The following is a 19,330-nucleotide window of genomic DNA, read 5'->3' as shown; positions in this document are numbered from 1 at the left end:
ACCTCTCCGCCCCATCTCTGCGTCTCTGTCCCACCCACCCACCTGGATGAATGTGGCTTCCTGAAATCCTTGGTTGTCAGACTTCCATACAGTTCAATTTTGTGAAAGTTTTGGCTGTTATTTGTTTTAAGATTTAGTTGTAATTCCTTTCTGTAGCTGCACAAGGAGGCAAAGGGTGTCTACCTATACCTCCCTCTTGACCGGAAGTCCAGATTTTTTAGTAAATATTGCAAATGTATTTTTATGATTTTCCTAATAACATTTTCTTTTCTTTAGCTTACTTTATTATAAGAATACAATATGTAATACATACAATGTGCAAAATAGCATTAATTGACTGATTAGGTTATTGATAAAGTTTTCAGTCAACAGTAGCCTGTTTGTTATTAAGTTTGAGAGGAGTTAAAAGTTAGCTGCAGATTTTTGACTATGTGTGGGGTTCAGTGCACCAAACCCCTGCATTGTTCAGGGGTCAACTCTAGTTTGAAATGACCTCCTGGTGAGGACCACAGTCTTCAGTGTAGAAGAATGGATGATGAGCAAATTTTAGGGAGAATAGAAGAGAAACTGGTATAGAAATTCCAGAAGAGTTCTCAGCCAGCTATGGAATCCTACTCAGTGGAGAGTCTATATTTAAAGCTACCTTGACTGATGCTACTCGCACTCAGCAGTCTACCAGCTTGTCTCGGGGCCTCATTCAGAACCCCTCCCCACCCAAGTCAGGTGTCTAGGCAAATTCCAGATATATGACATTATTAGTAGAGACAGCTGGCATGTAGATGATATATCCTCTTTTCTTTCTGGCTTAGAGACTGTCATTTTATGCCAAATGTCAGCAGTCTATTCCTAAAAAATGCCTAGTATCTATTAGAAGTCATGCAGTCATTCACCTAGCATTACTGCGAACCTGTCACACAGCGGGTTCTGTGCTTGGAATAGACAATTAAATGGTGAGCAAGACAGAAAGGGTCCCTGCCTCAGAGTTTTTGCATCCCTGGGCCCCAGCCACTGCTCACAGGGAGTCCCTTGAAGGAAGGGGCCCTCCTCTCTAGACACACGTGATGCTGCATGTCTAACGGGCACTGGATTCCGAGTCTTCATGGAATCCATTCTTTCTTACTAACTCACCATGGAATCTTTCTCACCCTCTGTTTCTGCATCTGTTTGTTAAACAGAGGCCAACATGAGTTCTCTTAGGACCCTTTCAATTCTAGAATAGCCCAATCCTTTGACCTTAGGAGAAATCTGTGCCTCAGTTTCCATATTTGGTAAAGAGAAATCATGGTATTTGTCCCACGAACACCACTATCTCTGAACTTGAATTTAGGTAACAAGTGAAACAAGTGAATGAGTTTTAACCATATAAGATATTCATGGCAACATAAGGTACTGCTAAGACTATGATGAGGATGTGGCCATTGACACAGGACAGAGGAGGGAAACCCTGCAGTTTCTGCTTGGGACCCAGACCATACACCTCTGCCACTTGAACGGAAAGAATGGAGATCCCTGCCCCCGTGCAGGTGTCTAACACAGCCTGTAGTTATTAAGAACTGTTATTTCTAGAGAACCTCCCCACCCCACAGTGCTCGGGGCACGACACATATATAGTACTGTTGCTGAGGTGAGGAGCAGTTGCCTAATGAGAAAAGAGCCTCCTGTCACCATTTCTGTGTGTTCCCTGGAAGCTTGGCCCAAACTGGTTCCTTCTCACTTCTGATGAATGCCTGAGTCTTGTCTTTCCCTTTTGCTGGTGCGTGGGGCTTGCTTTTGATAGCAGACCTACAATCTGTCTTTCTCTTAAGCTTGATAGTCCAGTGTCGTAGCCCCCTCCAGGTCGTTAAATACTATCAGCAGCATCCAGGCCAACTTTGCCACATTTCTATTGAGAGCTATAACTCACCCAGGAGGTGTCAGTGATGACGATTTTGTCCTTGATTCTATCTCAAACTCAAGTTTATCCCTGCCCTTGCAGCACAGAGTGGGCAACGTGGCAGATTGGAGATGAGCTCAATGTGCCTTGAGGGATGGTGCTCCTCTGAGTTTTTTGGCTACAAGATGGCACCAAGGGGGAGCTTTGCATTGGTTGAAACACTGTAAAAACTGGGCTAAGAAATATACTTTGACTAAGAATGAAGACATTGTGCTATCATTTACACAGGGACTTTCTTTTGGAATTCCTTGTTCAGCTAAAGAAAATGTTATGTGTATTGATTTTGTGTGGTTTGTGTGGTTACTTGTAATAGGACAAACACTACAGGCATGTACTGTGCTCCCCCACCACCCCACCACTAAAACAGCCAAGTGGTCCAGTCTCGTGTGCAAGTGAAGAGAACGTGCAAGGGTCAATTCTGAGCCTCAGTAGCATCGTTTAGAAGGGAATTATTTACATACAAGAATTCACCAAGGCAAATCACATGTGTCTGTGTGTCTGTGTTGTGTCTGTGTTCAAGTTGTCTGCTTAAACACTCACCCCTTTGGGGAAAGTCAGTCCCATGGGCCAAGCAGTTCATCTCCCCTTAGCTGCTCCCAAAGAAACAAATCTCAAACTCACAGGGAGTAGGATTTGTGCTGCCTGGGACTCAGGTGGTGCATCGCATTTGCATGTCCAGATTACAATGTTAAAATCGACTTTTCTACGTATTCCCTCTTGTGTCTATAAAGTACTGACTGTGCACCCCACACTGTCACAACAAGGAAATGGTGGGAGAATTAACCATTTCACTCCGGTGTCTGACAGCTACAGCCTTTATTACAGTTCAAAGTGTAATTCAAATGTAGACCAGAAATAGGCGATTAAAATCAAGTTTAAAAGGGCACAGTGTTTGTATCACTTCTCATGTAAGTGTCTCCCATTAATGTTGATCACAAGCGTGAATAAGAGGATGGTAATGCATATTTATTACAAAATACTGAAATACACAAGGGTGCACCCCAGTTTAATCTAGATTTCCAGTCCAGTTAAAAACATGGGAAGATGTTAGGATATTTTTCTTTTTGTGTGTGTATTCAATCAGTAATAGAAGACAAGTGGTCTGGTCAGTGGAAGGACTTAACGATAATAAAACTAACACCAGCTGATTGTAATTTATATTTTGGAAAAACGGTTGTTATGCTTTTCATTCCAAGGAGGGAAAAAATTGTCAGGCGTGAGCACTTTTGAGCTTTTTGATCACTTGAAATTCATCTTCATTTTTGCATCAGAGGCTAAAGCAGCCTCAGGCCCAGATGTGCAGTTGATTTTTGTTCAATTTCAGCTCTTTGGGGAAAATTACACAGAATTGCATAATTTTTTCCCTGAATTCCCAGATTATGTAAACACACCCATTTCATTTTCACAACAGAGCTAGAGACACGCACTGGGAGAGCATGCTAATACTTTTTTTTCTCTCACGTATATTTTGGGGCAAGCTTTGCCCAAAGAAGGATTTGGAGCAGCCTTTAGTAACCTGGGGAGTGACAGCGTCTTGTGAGCCACTTTGCAAACACACGTGGATACGTATAATGGAAACAATACACCTTCCCTTTCCTTCCCTTCCCTTTATACTGACATGCTGGGCCCTTTGATCCTGTGTGAAGCCTCGAAATAGAAAACTTGCCTGACTTGGTTTTGCATTCGTGATCACTGACCTCTAAATTACATTGATCCAAACTCTAACCCCTTCCCATATGGCTTCAGAGTGAACTGTCTCTGGGTACACCGCTTCCAGGCTGGTTTTGAGCAGCAATGGTTATGTTCCAACGGTGAGGCAGCCAATGACCAGTGAAAGTGGCCCAGTTGCCCTCTTTGTGGTTTGTTCTGTAGGCTGTCCAGATGCTGGTGCTTATCTGGACCAGTTTCAGACGTTCAAGTTCAGCCAGGGAAAGGGGGAATGTGGAAAGTCACAGAGAGAGAGAGACAGCCTTTTCCTCAACCCTTTGCCTGTGGTAAGGTCCGCAGCGATAAAGCGCAGCGTTAAAATAAGATGGGCTTACCTGTGGCACTCTCGGGTCACCCATCAGACTCGGCAAGGTGGCCATTAGTAACCGTTTAGGCTCGGATTGCAGGGCTCCCTAGGGTCTTGTATGAACAGATCCATTATTTTATAACATTTTGAATATGAACTGACATCAGGAGATTTTTCTGAAAGGCTTCATTCCTCTCAACGGTTTATAGGGTCTTAAATATGAGATGATTTGGTCAAAAGTAAAAGTGGCAATTAAAAAAAAATGGCCCGACACTAGGACCCAAACAAAGGTTTGCTTTGAACGCACTTGTGTATGTTTTCCCACAGTCTGGACTCTCTCTGGAGTCGATAAATACCATGTTTGCCAACAGAGTGAATGCTAGCAATTAGCAGCATTCTAACCAATGCTGGGTAAATAGCTGCATTGTTCGCTATGAAAATTACCAGTGAAAGACTAACTGGGATTGTTCCTACCGGCTCTGAAAAGAATCCCTCAGAGCTCTCTATTTCAGGAAAGGCAGCGTGATCGGGGATCAAGGGCGTGGGCTGTGGAATTAGACAGGCAAGAGTTTGAATCGCAGTTCAGTCATTTGAACACCTCAAAGGGTGGTCCCAGATACCTCATCTATAAAAGAAGGGTAGTAATAACTATCCTATGGAGTTGTTACAAGGATTGAATAAAGTGAATATATGAAAATAATATACATAGTGGAAGCAAAACATTTTATTAGGGTTAATTCCTTTCTTTTTCTTGATCCCTAAAAAATATCACCTGGGAGCCGAGTTCTGCAGGAGACGTACAAATCAAATATATTACTTTTCCACTTTGTCCCAGGTTTGCATAAAGCTGTCAAAACCACATAAGGAAATGATTGCACCAGAACCAAAGCATGGTCTTCCCCTTCCAGCACAATGAATGGCCAGATGTTCAGCGAAAACCCTCCCAGTTTGCACTTAAACATGCTAGATAATGAATAGGTGATAGATAGATAGATAATAGAGGAATATAAAAGAGAGCGAAGTCAAAAGGCATCCAGAAAGCTCTACTTTGCAGGGGTAAGCAAATCCTGGAGCTGGAGTCTTGCGGTCTAGGTTTCAGAGCTGTGCACAGCATCAGGAATGAAAACCTGGACCCTGAGCAGGATGGGAGGGCGACTCAGACGTCCTTCACAAAAATCCAAAGGGTGATGTTCTAGTATGTGAATTAGGGGGGAAGGGCCACACCACGAAAGACTGGCTTTTCCTGGGTCCAAATGATAAAGGGTTCACACATCTATAATTTCTAAGCTTGTAAAAGAAAAAAAAAACACAGAGAAAAGTTTAAAAAAATATCTTAAGAAGTCAAGAAAGAAAGGCAGTAATAGAAGAAATGCAGAAAAAGTAGAAGAGATACTGCCAAGTAAAATTGTAGAAATGAATCCAGATATTTCAGTAACCAATATCAATGCAATTGTATTACCCTTCCCTGCTAAAAGACAAATATTGTCAAACTAGATTAACACACACACACACCCCATCAGACAAAATCCATCTATATTTTGTTTATAAGAGACACCAAATGGTTGAAAGTAAAGATTAGAAAAAGGTATTCTAGGCAAACGTGAACCTAAAGAAAGTCTTCATTAATATAATGATAACGTTAAGCAAAAATAAAATTAAAGACAAAAAATAAAATGCCAGAGATAAAGAGGCATGCTGAATTTTCTTAAGAGTTAACATGCCTCAGGAAATTGTGATAATGTCAAATTTATAGGTAATGAACAGTATAGCTTCAGATATAGGAACAAATGAACAGAATTACAATGAGAAATATACACCTTCACATCACAGCAGGAAATTTTTACTTATGGTTTTCAGTAAAACATAGAAAACTGGAACAACACCATGAATAAACTTGACTTCAAGGGTATGTGTAGAACACTGTTGCAATGCTTGGAGAGTAGAAATTCCTTTGAAGGAGACACAGAAAATTTATAAGCACTAATCATATTCTAGGGCATAAAGCAAGTCACAACAAATGTTAAAAAATGCATTTTATTGTACAGAATATAAACAAACCAGTTAACAGAAAGATAAATGCATGCATATGGACATTTAAAAATCCACTTTTAAATAACCTATGGGTCAGAGAATAAAAAATAATGGAAATGATGGAAATTAAATGACAGTGTAAGTACTACTTAACAAAATATATGAGATGAAGTTAAAGTAATACTTGAAGAGAAATGTATAGCCTCGGATGCTCATATTAGGAAAAAAACGAGGACATCCGCTCATCCGCAGGGCATTCCCTGCTCCCAGGCTGTGCAGTTTTCTCTCTCTTTGCTCCCGGGCCCTTTGCCTCAGCCGCGCTCCCTCGGATTCTCAGTCCGGCCAGGAAGCCCCCACACCTGATGCCCCTCTTTGTATTTATTGGCGCTGGGGAGACTGGGGCAGTGCTGTATGTAACGTGCCTGGCATTGCTCAGTCCGGATGTCTGCTGGGACAGAAAGAGTACCACGGAACCCCGGAACAATCGGGTCCCAGTGAGCCATGTGCGTTCTCCTTAGTGGATGTAGATTACAGCATGCTGAAGGAAGAGTTCTCAGTGACATGTCTCACTGTGAAGCTGCTTAGAACACAGTTCTTGCAGAAGTCCTCCGCACAGTTTTCCACTTAACCGGGAAGTACTTCCCCTCCACATGCATGTAATCATGTTGGTGTATTCTGTTGGGGTTTACACTGATTAATAAATGTTTGAAACTTGGAACAAATGTAGTGAGTAAATCATTAACTGAAGAATTCAGAAAAAGAGCAGCAGAGTAAACCTACAGATAGTGGGAAAAAATTATGATTAAAAAATACTAATAAAATGGAAAACCAAAATAGAGAGGTTCACAAATATCAAAAGTTCATTCTGTGAAAGGAATAATGAATCCTTTAGGATCACAACATTAGGATAGGATTGACAACAAAAAATGAAATTGCACAAACAAATATGCAACTTTAAGGGACATAAATGCACAAGAAGTTAATCAGATAATAAGGCAAAAATATAAAGGTATGCAGATAAATTTGAAAATGTGGGTGAAATGGCTATTCTAAGAATACATTTATTTTTAAATAATGTAATGTAGTTTTAATAATTTATATTAAATATAAACTTTCTATAATATTTAGAAGAGAAAAGATAAATTGTCCCCTAACCATGAAAAAAAATTAAATGAGTAATTAACTTCATTTCTCCTGGAAAACACAAGACCAGAATGTTGGACATGTGAGTTACGCCAAATATTCAGTTCCAAAATACATAGTCTTTTAGACAATAAAAAAGGAGGGAATATTCCCAAATTTTTTCTACAAGGCCAATGTTACCCTTGGATCCGAAACTTGACACACAGTATAAGGAAATAAAATTACACACCATTCAAATATTTAGAACATCAACATGTACAAAGAACATTTGCAAGCCAAATTAAGTCGTGGATTTTAAAATTATATACTGTACCATTAATTTGGGTTTATTTCTAGAAGCAAGTTTAGTCCATTAGTATTTAATATATTTCCTCACATCAACTGCCTAGAGGAGGAAACAGCATGTTGTCTTAATACATATCCAAAAAAATCATTCAATAAAACTCTACAACTGTTTGTGATAAAAATTCTTGGCAAACTAGGAATAACATGGGGCTTTTTTAATCCTGATAAAGTTTATCTACAAAAAGCTTACGGTCAACATCATATTCAATGGTGAAATGTTTTTAAAGCCCCTTGGAAATCAGGAACAATATGAGGATGCTGGCTCACCCTTCTATTCTCCACAGTGTGTGGAGTTCTAGAGAAATGTCACCTAGAGAATAACTCATGTACGAGGACACATGAACCGGAATATCCACTGCAGCTTTCATTTTAACAGCAGAAACCTGGAAAGTCCCGATGATCCTTTGACGCAGCCTGGGCAAACTAACTGTGACATCTTCATGTAACAGCCTTGTCTACAGCAGGAAAGCCAAAGGGCCGAATGGGTGTGTGCCCCATGGGTGAACCGTGTTGACCAAAACGCTCATCACGGAAGAACAAACATAGATTCTCAGTCCACTTATATGAAATTGACATAAAGTTCATCAGAGGAAAATTTTAATCCATATTTTAAAAAAACACATATGTGTAAACCGTAAAGAGAAATAAGGAAATGATTAACACGAAATTCAGAGTCTTGTTAATATCTGAGGGGAGCAGGGAGGAGGAGAGCAAGGGTGGCCTTGTGTATAATTTTTAGTATCTTAAGCTGTTAATAGATTCATGGCTATTATTGTTATTGTAATTAGTTAGACTCTACATTTTGTATGGCCCTATGATATTTCAGTGTGTAAAACAAAACAAAAAATTGTTATGACTGTGGGATGGAATACACATTCTTCCTTGGTGTTTTGCCCTGTTTCCCCATCAAAGGCATCCGTTTTGAAAACTGCAAACGTCATGTGCAAGAAACCTCCCAAAATAGTCATTTGACTACCGTTTTTTGTGCTGCTTGGTCTGTAATCAATTTTATTTTCCTTCACACCCTTCTACAACTGTGCTTTCTCTTAGAACTATAGGTGCGTGTCATGCAGCACTCAAACCTACATGCTCACGTGGTCATTTGCAAATCCCTTAACTCCCCTCAGGTACTTTCTCATCGGTAAGGCAAAAAAAGGTATTACCGGCCCCACGCCATGGGGCTGAGAACTGAACAAAACAGTATCAGCCTGGAATTTAGGAAGTCCTAAATAAATGTTAACTATGATGAATTGTTGCTAAGAAATGAAATCGCTTACACAGAGTTCCAGGAAAGTGTTGGCACATCACAACCATTCCTAGTATCATGGATCCAGGCCTTATTTATTTCCCTTCACTGATGTGACCTCTCAGGGACAATTGTCCCTACTTCCGGGACTGTTCCCACTTGCGTGATGCTCAGCACCGTTTCCCAGGGATGTGTTCTCTGAGGCAGGTTCTCTGCTTTCCCGTCTGTGTATCTGCATTGCCTGCTACAATGTATTGTCGGGGCGGGGGGTCCTGAATGCTTACTGGATCTCTTTAAGGCCGTGTGCTGACATCTCTTTCACAGCTATCATCATCTGGTATCTCAAAGCTCTTCATAGGGACAACCCAGAGCACTTTACTGTCCTGGTCTCTTTGGCTTTGAGCTGTACCCTCCTTTTCTCTGGGGCTGATAGGTTCACCATCTACTTTGCCTAGTAAGTCATCACAGGTGCTTCCCCTTAAATAAAATCCAGTGAGATAACATATAAAAGCTGCTATCACCCAGCTGACATTCGAGAGCCTTCTCAAAAATGGTTTTTGTTCCACGCCCTCTCTCCTTCACACTTTTTCCCTGCACTCAAGCGGTTCTCAGAATTCCAACAACAAATCATGGCCTCCCTGTCTGTTATAAGTGATGGGATTGCCCACCCCCACTCCATTTGCTTTAAACTTGTACCTCCCATGACCCCCGCTAACCCAATAATTATATTCAACTAATGCTATTGCCCCTTGGCCTGCTCATGTTATAAACGTTGTATTTTATCTCTTCTTTATCCTTATTTGTTCTCTGTTTTTGCTATGTGTTCTTCCTCTCTGTAATCCAGGATATACGTTCCTGTCATCTTTTGGATTATAAAACCAAGTGTAAGACCTAGAGGATGGTCAGGGTGTGCGGAAGACAGTGCTAGGAAAGACTCCTTTATGGCTGTATCATTAATTTTTCTTTTAGTGGCTAAGCTCAAAAACATACTAAAATTCAGCACACAGTATGTTCTGTGACTCCCAAACCTCCCCAAAAAAGGCCAAATAAAAATGAGAAATGTTTCCATTCAACGTGCTGTGTGTGCAATGCAAACGTTGTAATCCATAATAAACATTCAGAAAGGAAAGATGAAAACTTCAGCAAGACCGTCCTGTCCTCTGAGAACTCACAGTGTCAATATGACAGACATATAGGGTGAGGTGGGAGAAAAGAAAGGGGGTAGCAATGATACTGCGGACAGTCATGCTCATTCAGCACATGGAAATCTGTAGAAAGAGGAGTCCGCTAGTTCTTGGGCATTGGTCAAAAAAAAATACACAAACACAAAGAAGGAGTTCACTTTATTTTATAACATTCTACTTCTGATTTTGGGTGGTTATATAGCTAGCCTGCCTTTGTCATCTCCAGGATTCTGGGGCACTTCAGCTAACATTGCTATTTGCAATGTCCAGAAACTCAAAGGAGGTTAGTGCTAAGGGGATATGAAAGAATAGTCATTGTGGGGAAAAAACACACAAAGACATAGAGGGAAAAGGAAATTCATAGGAATTTACAAAGCAGCCTGGCAGTGTTACCGTAACAAGTAAAGACCTTCCCCTCCCCCACCACCACTAAAGGCAATCACATTCCCTCCAAAAAGTCCTTATTGTGCCAGCCACACCATGTCTGCCGACCCCAGTTGACCCATAGGATACCAGTGTCCAAGCCTTAACAACTCCCACTGCACAGGCGAGAGATGCCTATAGTGGTAGCGACTTGCCTACAATCACAAACAGAGGCAGAGACGAGTCCAGGATCCAGACCTGCTAGTGCTGATGGACTCAACCTGAAGCTTGTACATAACACAGGCAGGTGTTGTATACAAGCAACTGTTTGCTAGCTGGAATAAAACTAGATGAGTGGAGTATAGAAATTTTGTAAACACCCCCAACGTAGCGGGGTCAATAAAAGAGACCAAAAACCTGATTGAATAAAACATCTTGCTTCCACCTCATTGCATCCTTGTCCATATTGATCAGCTGTAATAGAGCATGACAGAGTTATTGATTGAATGAAACAATTCTCAGGTATTTGGGAGCTAAAAACAGAAGCCGAAAATGAGGGAGATTAAGTGAAGAGAGTACTGGGACATAAGGAATTCCGTATTTATATCAATCTAGCAAATGATGTTTTGGAGGCAGAATATGCCTCATTATTTTCACCTATGAGTCACAGGTAATCGTGTGTTGGTTATTGTTGTATAAATTGCTGTTGCTGAAATGCCTACTTAATGTATTTGCCTGGGTTTTCCATAACATGGATGTCTAAAATAGTCTCAAAAGCAGTGAAAGCAGATTGGATACATGCTACATTTGTTCCCTACCCAAAAAAAAACAAAAAAACAAAAAAAACAAAGAAGTGTTAAGGGCATAAATCCATGAAGACGTAGAAAACAGAAGAGACGCAGGTGGTACACAAATTTTGGAAGCTAGAAAGCGGAGGGACACATGGGAAATAGATCAGCAGGCCCAAGATAGCAGTATGTGAGCTAAAGTAATGAAGATCACTGGAGAGTTTGAGAAACAGTCATCACCAGATCCCGTTCCCACTCCTCATGGTCAAGAAACAGCCACGCCCCCAGCCTGGCCCCGGACTGAAGCTGTATTCCCGAGCTGGGTCAAACAGTCCACGGGAATGGGTGGGTGCACCAGCCACAGCTGAGAGCAGCGCTCCTGAAGAGGCCCCTCCAGGGAGACAAAATTGACGGAATACCTAAAGGATGGAACGTGTCCAGAGTATATTTGCCCGAGTGGTGAATGCGGTGGGGCTGAGTTATTGTTTAGTATTGAGAAAATCAAACAAATTTAACCAGTCGATAATTATTGCCTCTGGGGAAAACAATAGCCATGAAGGAAAGGAATTGTGATGGGTAGTTGACTCCATGCTGAATTTGGGATGGCACTGAAATAGCACAGTAATGTCAACACTGTATATTGATTCATAGAAAATTATAATATTGGCATGAAGAGAGGCCAGAAAGGAGAGCATAGGAGACAGGAGTGGGCGGGGGGAATGTCCTCAGTGTTCCTAGTGGGTGATCAATTGTTTAAAGTTCGAAATTTTTTAACAAGTAACAATACAAGAACATGATTTAGAGATTTGGAAGTAAATACCAAAACAGTTAAGTTAGGGAAGGGAGGGCATTAGGGGGAGAGGGGAGGGATATTGCAGGTTGTTGAATAGCAAATCTTATAGGCAATTCAATTTTTTAAAAGTAGGCATAGAGCTGTGGCCTGTGCGGCCTGTTTGGCCGGAGCAGCATCCGGTGAACTGAAAGCTCACGGCTTCAGTCCCAGTCAGGGCATGTGCCTGGGGGGCGGGTTTGGTCCCTGGCCAGGGTGCATACAGTGGCAGTCAGTCAGTGTTTCTCTCTCACGTGGTGTTTCCCTCCCTCTCTCCCTCCTCCCTTCTCCTCTCCCTAAAGTCAACGAGCGTGTCCTTGGCTGAGAATAAAAATGAATAAATTTAATACAATAAAACCAGGCCTAGATCTCTGTGATTAAAATACATATATAATTTGTTGACGTTTGTGGGGGCAGTGTTAGGGATAATTTTTTTCTACAGAAACTGAAAGAGACTGTATATTATAGTGACTTCAATATTTGGTTAAATAGGCTCTAAAATCAGAACGTTACAAAAATGATATGAAATTATTTTTATTTTGCAGTTTATATGGATTGTGGTATTCAAAAATAACGACCATAAAAATACCCCAATCTTGTTTTAAAAATCTGATCTTGCCCTGGCCAGGCAGCTCAGTTGACTGGAGCATTGTCCCCCATACCAGAATGTTGCGGGTTTGATTCCCGGGCACGGCACAGACCTAGGCTGCAAGTTCAGCCCCTGGTCAGGGTGCACATGGGAGGCAGCCAATCCATGTTTCTCTGCCACCTCAATGTTTCTCTCTCTTTTCTTTCTCCCCATCTCACCCCCTCTTCCTTCCCCTCTCCCTTCCTCCCTATAAAAGAAAAAGAAAAGACTCCAATCTTGTTGGCAAAAGTATATATACTGTAATCCTGAACTGTTGTGCTACTTTTTTTCATTTTTAAAATTTCTCCAGGTTTTCATCAAATGTCAGATGAAGGGTTACCTTTTTTAAAAGAGATTGGTGGTCCCAGTGTCAAATGTCCCAGAACACATCACTCGGTGATAGATCGTCTACGAGCTTTCATCTTATTGGATTTAACGTCTGCTCTGATAACTTATTGTTCAGAAAACCAAAAAATAAAAAAGACCTTTATAACCTGCAACATAAGTGTATTTGAAACAAGTGAACAAAAATAAGATGGAGATAGAGCTGAAAAGCCAAATTAGTGGTAGCCTCTGTTTCAACAGCCAGAAGTGAGGAGGAACAGAAAAGGTCTTCTCCCAGCGCTGCGTCTTGCCCAGCAAACCCACTCTGTGCACCTGCTGTGTATTGTCAGGCCTTCCGATGAGCGGACGGAACTATGTGCCCTGGCTCAGGAATAACAGGAAGCAGACGGCCTCGGCCTCCTCGGAACATCTCATTTTAACTGCTTTTATTTATCTCCCACTTTGGGCTGTATTTCTTCCGGACATTTTTTGATCTTACGGATAGTAGAAATTATTTTCTGAAAATCGTGGCATTGTAAGACTGAAAAATTCTCTGGAGTTTATTGAGTCTGCTTTCCTCCAGATAAATTATATTTATATGCCTTTTACTTACAGTGACTAGGTGGGAGAAGGGGCAGTCAGCGCTCCCTCTGGTATCTCTGTGCGTCTTCAGGTCTTAGATAGGGAGCTCGGTGGTTCTTAACCTTTCTCCAGTCTCGAGACTTTTAATCTCATTAAAGCTGTGGACCTGCTCTTCAGAAAAACTCGTACGTGCGGACTCTGCATACACTTTAGGAAATCACAGAGTCCCTGACATGCATTCCTAGACCACTTAAGTGTCCGGGAGCCCGTTATGAGTCTGATCCAGATCACTTGCTGTGCCAATAGACACTGTGTAAGTGTTGAATCAAGTGAGCAAATGGACCCAGAGAGAGGGACTCCAGTTTCAGCTGACTTACTGGGTGAAAACGAGGGCGTGCAATCCATGCCCCTTGTTATACCTTGGGTTTTCCTCTTGGAACATGGGGAATCGGTTTTGGGTCGTTTTCTCTCCTCGCTCTCTGAACCCTGTCTGCCCTTGCATCATCCTCCATCCACCCTAAAGCAATAGTTAAAGAACGATTTCTCCTTGAATTTCTGGCCTCAGCTTGTAAAAAGTGCCCTCCCAGTACCTCTTGCCATTCTGAAATAAATACATAAATAAATGATTCTTCATCAGGCCCAATTCGTTCTACATACTCAAGGCTGCCATATGGCTTCAATGACTTGTCTAGTGGAAATGCATTTAATATCTCATAAAACCTACATAAAGATGTTGAATGCCCGCAATTAAAGACGAATCGTCTTTGAGATATCGCTTTACCAATTAGCCACCTGGAGCTGCCTGGCCAAGTCTTAAATCAATTAGCCGTTGTGGACATCTTGAAGATGCACGAGTCCTAAGGAGAGGTGGGAATACTTGGCAAGTTTAGTGGTGATGATGTGCTGGCGTACCTGGATTCAGGAGGCTCTCATTATGAGAGGATGCCTTGCAGACCATTTCTGCTCCCTCAGGTAATCACCATTGGAAGTTACTGAGCAGCATCACCTGTGCCCTGCCCTTTGCAGGGTAATAACACGTTCAGTGACCACGTGAAGAGCAATGTAGTAGAGGTCATAGGAAAGTACTTGAGGAATTAGCCTTACTCCATGGGTGGTCCTTTGTATTCTACAAAGGACAGTAAGTCTCAATGGAAGTCCCCACCTTGTGATGCTGCCAGGTTCACAAAATGTCACCGTCATTTCCTTCTCCTTCAATTCTCCTTCGATTCTCCAACCAGGCAGGGACAGCATGGGGAATGGAAAGTTTGGTGTGCCCCTGAGTCACTCTAGGGGCACGTGTAAGACCATGCAGATGCCCGCGTCACAGCCCCAGAGCGCCAGGGCTCACTCCAGCACATTTGCTTTGTTCCCGTCTTCCCCTGGCCTGCTGCCTTCACCCATCTCACTCCCGAGCACACGGCGGTGATCGTGTTCCCACTGTGGCGGGTACGCGGACCGGCGTTAGCAAACACGCAGCTCTCCGTGTCCTGCAGCTTTGCCATGGATAACCAGTGCTTGCAGACTGTTTTCTATTAAAATAATGTTGTCTTCCCCTTTTGGCTTGGAAACCCAGAAGACTACTCCAAGGCATTATTTATGTCACTGAATTGAAATGTGAAGACAAATGTTAAGGTGGAAAACTTGGTAAAAGATGTCCAGATGTCCAGGATTTGAGCGTATCCTTTAGGGGAACTTGGGAGGGAGTGAAGTGGAGGAAGACATGTCAGTGTTGGTCTCACAAAGGCACTTCAAAGGCTAGTGAGTTCCCTTAGAACAAATGCTGCGGGAGTGGTCACCCGGAGCCGTTTGCCTTATGGAAAGACGGTTAACTAGAAGATCGTTTTGATTTTTGCAGGTTTCCTTAACCAACAGAGTAAGAAAGTTGGACGCAAACAGAAAATGAAACTGGAACTTATGTTAAGAAACAACAAGAAATAGCACCATTTTAATAGCAATGGAATGTGGCTTTGGTGGTCACACAGCGAAGGAAGTCTCAAATCCCATGATTAAATCCATCTTCTCGAGGCCTAGGAGAGGAGCGGCCGGTGCGTTCGCACCTCGGGCAGTCCCGCTGAGGACGGTGCGTGCAGTTACTGAGAGCCCTGCTTGCATGTCCACAGCTGCTGTGCCGCACAGGTGCTGCCTCGGAGCAGGGCCCACCAGCCGGCATCTCCCAGTACGCGCACACACAGTTCCTCCGCTGCATTTTCACGGAGGTTCCTCTTGGTCTGTGCTGGGATCTTTCTCCTGGCGTTCCTCTGCATTCAGCCTGGAGGCCTTCACCTCCTAGAAGCTAGCAGCAGTGCCTTTCTGGTGGGGCAGTGGGGAGGGTCGCATTTAGGGCAATACCTCAAATTAAAAAAAAACAGCCTTTAAACACGTGGATTAACTCGCGAACAGATCTGGAGGGGTGTCAGGGATACACGTCTCTGTGCCTCAGAACAGAATCCTGTTACTTAATTTCAGTTAAATGTACGTCTGAAAAGTTTCACGTCTTCCAATAGTCAACGTTTAAAATAATGCCATATCCCTCACAATGCCGCTGATTTTTCTGTCCTGTTCTGTTCCCACGTCTACAGTGAAAGTCTCACCTTTGCACACCCTCTGCCATTGTTTTCACGTGTGCACACTTAAGGATTTTCTGTGCTTCACACTTGGTAGTTTTCTTCCTGACAGCAATCATAGGTAGCGGGCACACTTTTACAAAAACAGGGAAACGAAGCAAAAGCACTTTATTAGGACTGTTTTAAAATACCAAAACACAGTGGAGAGGGAATGGGAGCTGAAACAAGAGTGGCAGGTGCAGATGGTTATTGAAATTGGGTGATGGGTAACGTGGGTTCATAATATTAGTCTCGCTATTTTTGCATATGTTCAAAAATGTCTATAAAGTAAGCGTCTTTAAGTTATTAAAATAAAAATAAGTCCAAAACTTGTCAGGAGAAATAAGATCTCCTCTTCCTCTCATCTTTGGTTAGGATCACTTGGGCACCTTCCCCGATACAGAAAATGCTCAGCATAGCTGAGCTCCATGCTACAGCTCCACCGCAATCCTGGGTGGTTTGTTTCCTACCGTAGTCTAGCCGTGGCCTTAAAGTCTTCAGATTTCCTTTGGCTTCCATCCCGAGTGCTGCACAGAAGCCTGTTTTGTCCCCCAGGGAGACAGAAGGGGCTGCCACTTGAGATGCATGGAATGATCCTTTTGCTCTGTTCGCGTGTGAGCACGTGTGCCTCGCCCAGGAATGTCTCCAGCGTGCCGGTTCCCTCTCCCTGTCGTCTGTGCTGCCACCTCCTTCTCTTGTTGTTCACTGAGAAATCGTTTGTCTCTATTTAGGCTTCAGGTCTGCATCTGCTTTATGCTTTCCATCTGCTCTGCGTTGTAGTTTCTTAGTCATGTATCAGGTTCTGGGTAACTTTTAAGGAAACAGTCAAGTGTGCATGAGCCTTGAGCTTTCTGTCTCTTAGTGGGGAAGTTTCTTAGATGTTAACAGAAACAGAAAAATGGTGTTTTGTTACCAGGTGGAAGTCACTTCGCCTCTGAAAATTTGTGAAATTGTTTTTTTTTTAATATTCTCCCTCCCTCCCTCCCCCCGCCCCTCTCTCTCTCTCCCCTTGGTATCATCCAAAATGCACTCTTAGAACTAAGTGACCTAGCCTCCCTGGCCAGACTGAAGGTCAAACAATTCCATACCGAAATACCCAGTGTATAGTAAGTTGAAAATTCAAAAGTCCCGCCTTTTTTTTCCTGTGGGAGCCACCGGGCTGTGAGGAGCATGCTCCCACCTCTCCACGCCGGGGCATGTGCGTGTCCACTGATACCAGTGCACCCCGGAAAGGGGGAATCATCCAGCAAAAATTTCCCTTTGCCCCCTGTGTGCAAGGCTTCCATTTGACCAGATATTGTGAACCTTGTTCACACCAACTGGCACAAACACAGCAGACCGCCCTGTGCTGTCAGTGAATTGGCAGGACATGAAACCAGGGCTGAGTCCTGGAGTGCTGGCAGAGCTGTGGCTCGAATAGAGTTCAAGGTGGTGGGACTCATCATCCAGGCCAGAGTGCTTTTGGAAATATGTGTCGTGGGGGCCAAACGTGTGCACCAACCAAAACCTGGCACCTTTGGCAGCACAGAGCGAACACAACACAGGAGCGATCCGCCATCTGCTCTGCCCTGGCTGCCTCGGCCTTACCAGCACGGGCCTGTCTGCAGGTCGTCGTCCTGAGGACGTTCCCAACTTCCTTTGGTGGCTGAAGGTAACGTTGAAGGCTGCAAGAAAACCTTGGAGGCTGTTTTGCTTCTTCAGAAGCTTGAGGCCTGGAATGATACCGCAAAGGGCTATGCCTCTCCGAGAACGAGAGCTGGCAAGGGCAAAATGAGCAGCCGTCCTCGTATCCAGTGCGGGGGCCTTTGGATCATCTGCAATGAGGACGGCGGTCTCCTCAAAGCCTTCAGAAACCTGCCTGGAACTACTCTGCCTAATGTAAGCAAACTCAACACTTTGAAACTTGCTCAGGGTGGGCACGTGGGCCGTGTCTGCATGGGGACTGAAAGTGCTTTCCGCGAGTCTGAGACTACCTGTATGGCACTTGGCATACAGCAGCCTCCCTCAAGAGCGACGACACCCTGCCTGCACACAAGATGCTCGGTGCAGACCTCCGCAGAATCTCGAAAAGCCCAGAGACCCAAAGAGCCCTCTGAGCACCAGGCAAGAGCATCCATCGCAGAGTCCTGAAGAAGAATCCCCTGAGAAACCTGAGAATCAGGTTGAAGCGAAACCCACGTGTGATGACCATGTGCCGGAACACTGCTCTCCGCCAGGCCAGGAACCACAGGCTCCGAGTGGATAGAGCAGCTGCGGCACCGAAAGCCAAACCTGATGAGAAGGGGGTTCCAAGCAAGAAGCCGGTGGTAGAGAAGAAAGGAAAGAATGCTGCCGGTGTTACAAAACAGAAGCCTTTGGTGGAAAGAAAGGCTGCAGCTACCAAGAAACCAGCAACTGAGGAGGAGCCTGTGGAAAAGAGACCCACCACGGAAGGAAAGAAGCCTGAGGCCTGAACTTGGATTTGTTTATTCCGTAAAGGTCAAATCACTGTGTGCCGCTAGTTCTGAATCGCTCTATCAAAGGCAGTGAGAAACATGAAAGAAAAAGTCCCTTCGTATTTACATCTCTCTTTTTGATAGTAGGGGCAAGTGGCTCTTGATCAGAGAAGTGCAGTTTCCAAAGTGTGACTTCCTTTTTTAAAAGATTTTATTGATTTATTTACAGAGGAAGGGAGGGAGATAGAGAGGGAGAGAAACATAAATTGCTTGCCTCTTGCACACCCCAACTGGGGATCTGACCCACAACCCCGGCATGTGCCCTGACTGGGAATCGAACCAACAAACTGTCTGGTTTACAGGCCGGCACTCAATCCACTGAGCCACACCAGCCAGGGCCATCCTGTGACTTCTGAGTCAGATATTCAGATTCAAATCCCATCTCTGCAAGGAGCCACCCAAGAGTCCGCTTTGCCCTCCCTGGAATGGCTGGGTAATAGCTACCTTGGAGTACTGGTATGGAGACAAATAACCTTTGAAAAATGTCCAGTATGAAACCTGTCACCTATTGTAAAAACTTTTACAAATGGTCAAAAGCTATAATTACTATGAACTCTGCCTTAGGGAAGTGCGAACTGTGGACTATAATAAAACCAGAGTTTTCTTGGTTGCCAAATTAGTTGAAACCCATTTTCACATTAACAGCAGGCATTTGCTAACTTAGAAACCACAGCCACCAAGAGGCTCCAAAAGAAGGTCTTCGAGACTGCTGCTCATTTAACGTGTCGTATCTGCCGATAAAAATCCTTGCTGCAATGTGAGAGGCTCAGCAGACTTGATTATTTCCCATTCCTATCTATCTGGCTGTCATTACGTGTATCC

The 19,330-nt window shown here is 43.4% G+C and overlaps 1 protein-coding gene and 1 pseudogene across 1 annotated transcript in view; both read left to right on the top strand.

Annotated features, from left to right (window-relative positions):
- Positions 1-19,330, top strand: part of SAMD12 (sterile alpha motif domain containing 12) — a 344,026-nt gene that overhangs the window by 263,403 nt on the left and 61,293 nt on the right. The gene's annotated exons all lie outside the window — the stretch shown is intronic.
- Positions 17,013-18,692, top strand: LOC118501776 (annotated as a pseudogene).

The sequence above is a fragment of the Phyllostomus discolor genome, chromosome 7, assembly GCF_004126475.2.
Source record: "Phyllostomus discolor isolate MPI-MPIP mPhyDis1 chromosome 7, mPhyDis1.pri.v3, whole genome shotgun sequence".
NCBI classification, from domain to species: Eukaryota; Metazoa; Chordata; class Mammalia; order Chiroptera; family Phyllostomidae; genus Phyllostomus; species Phyllostomus discolor.
The sequence above is the reverse complement of the archived record's forward strand: the minus strand, read 5'-3'. Positions and strand labels throughout refer to the sequence as shown.